The following is a 4,812-nucleotide window of genomic DNA, read 5'->3' as shown; positions in this document are numbered from 1 at the left end:
ATACTAACATCCCTACATACATTGTAACTTGTTGAACATCATCTTATTGTACTAAATATCACAAACAAACTGCCACTTTCGCACGCAGTTTCGAAAATTCACACATGAAATTGTAAAACTAAACAAAAGTAAAGATAATTCGGAAAAACTGAGGAGATTCAAAATTCAATTTGTTTTGAATTTTGTAATTGAATGAATTTTTGGAATGAGCGACAATGTTTTTCTTTTTAAATAATAATAATAATAATTTGGTTTCTGTAATTGGGTTAGGACTCTAAATTAAGTAATTTATTTTTGTAAATTTAAACTTTGATGAAATTTTATACAAATATTTAAATGATTTAAATAAGTTGTCGAATTATATATACAACTAGCTGACGCCGCGCGGTTTCACCCGCGTAGTTCTCGTTCCCGTAGGAGTACGGGGATAATATATGTATAGCCTATAGCCTTCCTTGATATATGGACTATCTAACACTGAAAGAATTTTTTAAATCGGACCAGTACTTTCTGAGATTAGCGCGTTCAATCAAACAAACTAACAAACGAACTCTTCAGCTTTATATATTAGTATAGATTTCAAATTACGTATTTTCATAATACGTACGTATATTCGAAACATATGTGATATAATTAATGCACGTTTCGCATCAACGTTCCTAATAAGAACAGCGAAGATGTGGAATGCTCTTCCGGCTTCTGTGTTTCATAACACTTATGATTTGTGCACCTTCAAGGCAAGAGTGAATAGGCATTTTCTAGGCAAGCGCGCTCCAACCTAGACCTCATCATTGCTTTCCACCAGGCATGATTGTAGTCAAGCGCAAGTCTATTTAGAATTTTAAAAAAATGCTTACAACTACTAACTTAACATTATTTCTATGAGAATTCCAAATGTGCATTTGAGATAAGTCTTTATAGAAAAAGTATATAGCTGTTAAAAAACTCAGCTAAGCTAGCCTTTATTCTTAATTAGATTACTTTATTTATTTTCAGTTAGTTGTTTTGTTAGGAATCTAAATAACGTTAGGAAAAAAATCTAAAAAATTAATTAAGACCATGTCCAACTGAGCATGAAAAAAAACTTCTAGAGTTTTCTTGATAAATATAATAGTAGTTTCTATTCTACAGTGGTTCCCATAACCGAGCGAGCGTGACGTCTATGGTTTATGGGTAATTTTCTTGTAATAAAAAACTAATATTTATGGTCCATTTAGTTTTTTAAAGGGCATTGAATGCAATAAATTCGCTGGTACGTTGGAATATACGAGTACTTAGGTTTTAATGAATTTACTGTTTTAGTTTCTGCAGGTATAACTGATTTTTCCAATATCTACTTATGCAGCTGAGACCTGGACTATCAAATCAGATGATCGGCATTGCATAGACGCTTTCGAGATGTGATGCTGGAGAAGAATACTCCGTATTCCGTGGGCATCACATAGTACCAATGTCGTCGTCGTTATCAACCCATATACGGTTCATTGTTGAGCTCGAGTCGCCTCTCAGAATGAGAGGAATTAGGCCAATAGTCCACCACGTTAGCCCAATGCCACCTTTAGTTGATTAGTACCAATGTATCGGTGCTAAAACAATTTAACATCTCGAAGAGACTGTCCACCACCTGCCTTCAGAGGATCCTCGAATACTTCGGCAACATTGCCAGAAGAGAAGGAGATAATTAGAGAAACTAGTGATCACTGGTAAAGTGGAAGGAAAAAGACCTCGAGGACGTAGCCCGATGCGTTGTTAAGACCAAATCCGCGCAACGACACCAAGGTACACGAGGCTCTGCAAGTCGCGAAAAGTCAAGCCACATGGCGCGACATTGTCAAGAAGCAAGCTTGTGTTAGGGGTCATGATCCTCAGTAATGAGGAATGCGACGCAAGGAGGAGGGAGGCCTTTTATGTCTGTGTATGTGGTATTTTTTTTTCCATGTAGCTATCGCTTGGCTGCAACCACTGACTTTTTCTTTTTTTTTATTCTCCACAAGTTAGCCCTTGACTACGATCTCAACTGATGGTAAGTGATGATGCAATCTTAGATGTAAGCGGGCTAACTTGTTAGGAGTAGGATGAAAACCACACTCCTTTCGGTTTCTACACGACATTGTACCGGAACGTACGTACTTGGCGGTCTTTGTCGGTAGGGTGGTAACTAGCCACGGCGAAAATCTCCTACCAGCCTGCTAGACCTGGGCCAATTAAGAAAACCTCAATCGGCCCAGCCGGGGATCGAATCCAGGACCTCCGTCTTGTAAATTCACAGGGTATACCACTGCGCCACGGAGGCCGTCGACTGATGGTAGGTAAATTTGTAGCCTACGGCGTAATGAGCTTGAGCTGATTGCCTTATCTCTCTTGGATAAAGATGCGGTAAATGGTAGAGAAAACTTCATCATAGGTATCTTTGCAGTGAGAATCAGGAAGGAAAAGCCTCTTAACCAGTACCGTTATTTAAAGGTATGGAAATTATTATTATTATATATTCCAAGAAATTTTCTTTTGCCGCCAGGATATTATGACACCATTCGTTCCAACAAAATCATGAAAGAGAAACTATCTCATTACCACTTAATCTTAAAACCAAATCGCATTAGTACCTAGTTAGTGAGAAAGTTGTCCACATACAAACATAGATATCACATACAAATAGAAAATATACTCTACTTTTCTAAAGTTGGTTTACAACTAAAAATGTCCAATAGGTAGTCTCTGTGATTATTTGTTTTTTCAAAATCTTTCTGATTATAGTTTTTTATTCTACAAAATGTTCCAATAACATTAGTCGAATGTGTATTAAAAAAATAAACCGTACAGACGGACCGACGCACTTATTACGATCTATATTACTGACAACAAGGCTCACTTGAGACCTATAAATCTGATTGTATTTTACTGGCAAATTATAATAAACGTAACTCACATTGGAGCATTTATTACCGGAGGTACAGCTTCGTAATTTTTTTATATTTTTCTCGGCATACTACAAGAAAGCCGTGATAGCCCAATGGATAATTGATCTCTGCTTTTGGTTCGAATCAGGTTCGGGGAATACACCTCCTACATCTCAGTTATGGAAATTAAATGCTTTAAACGGTGAAGGAAAAACATCGTAAAACCTATGCAGGTTTCCTGAGAACTTTCTTAATTTATCTACTTATGTAAAGTCTGCCAATCCACATTAGGCCAGCGTGGTGGACTATTAACCTAACCCCACTCATGCTAATAGGAGACTCGTGCTCAACAGTGAGCCGAATAAAAAAAACATGTTTCTAGAAAATATTCACTTGATTTTGAGGCCCTTCGAAAACACCGCTAAATAACAAAAAGGTTATCTAGTGAATTGTTTGATGCGGGTTCCAAAAAAAATTTTATTTTGTTTATAAAATCTAGGGCTTAACCCTATATTTTATGTTATTTTAAGATAAAAATAACTTGTTCTGCTTAGTAGACACTCGGAATAAAGGCCCAGCCTCCATACAAAATTGGGACATGTTTATTACTTTACACAAGACCTATCAAAAGGCCCTTAACAACTTATTAAAAAAAACTAACTGGTCCTTTTGACAGTTGTAAAACATAAATCATTCACAGTATGCAGGCTTTGCGTGATACTGCTTACTAGTTACTACTACATGTGTGAGATATACAAGATATATAGATATACCATCAAAGGAAAAGCTCAGATGTGCTCGTAGATAGGTAATATTCTTAATTGATAACTAGCTAGCCGTTTCCCCCCGTCACGCTCGCTGGCTGGAGGCTCGACAAAAAGCAGGTTATCTCAGGTCATTATAATTTTATTGTGTACAGTTTTACGCCTACTGTTTCTCTGTTATCAGTGATAGAAAGGTTTTTTGTTGTTGGAAATAACAACATTATTCACTTGTTAAATGTATTATTAAAAAATTAAACCGACTTTCTAAGGGCGGTTTAAGTATTTCTTACTTTAAAAAGAGAAAACTGACTTCAAAAAAGACCAACTATTTTTTGAAGTCATTGCTAATCAACGACTAAAAAGTAACAATTATAAAGGCTGGTGCCTACTTCAAAAATTTGTGGATTAAATTAAACTACTTCTATCGAGTTTTAAGTTTTTTAGGTCCAATTATTTTTATATTTCTTTGAAATTATCTATACTATAATATTATAAAGCTGATGAGTTTGTTTGTTTCTTTGATTGATTGAACGCGCTAATCTCAGGAACTACTGGTCCGATTTCAAAAATTATTTCAGTGTTAGATAGCCCATTTACCGAGGAAGGCTAAAGGCTATATATTATCTCCTTATTCCTACGGGAACGGGAACCACGCGGGTCTAAAATAAATATGGCGACTATTCCTTTGCATATCTTTTATTAGATTATATCTTTGCCACCAGAAACTTTTTTTTTTAAATTTTGAAACTTTTTCTTCTTGCAAGATTTTTTTTTTTAAAAAGAATATTTGCCATATTTTTTAAATATGACCAATATTCAGATTCTCCTCCAACTAGGCGAGAAAGGCTATATCAGGAGTGGGTACGACAATAGACCAACGGGGCGGGGATCAAACCACCACCCATGAGTGATGAGTCCAACCGCTTTACATTTGAGCTGTTTAGGCTTTTGAGGCATTAAAAGTATGTGGTGGTTTTTTTATTATTCTTTACAAGTTAGCCCTTGCCAACAATCTCACCTGATGGTGAGTGATGATGCAATCAAATATGAAAGTTGGCCAACTGGTTGGATGAAAATCGACACATCGGTTTCTACACGACATCGTACCGAAACGTTAAATCGCTTGACGGTACATCTTTGTCGGTAGGGTG

This window comes from Bicyclus anynana, chromosome 25 (assembly GCF_947172395.1).
Source record: "Bicyclus anynana chromosome 25, ilBicAnyn1.1, whole genome shotgun sequence".
Classification (NCBI taxonomy): domain Eukaryota; kingdom Metazoa; phylum Arthropoda; class Insecta; order Lepidoptera; family Nymphalidae; genus Bicyclus; species Bicyclus anynana.
The sequence above is the reverse complement of the archived record's forward strand: the minus strand, read 5'-3'. Positions refer to the sequence as shown.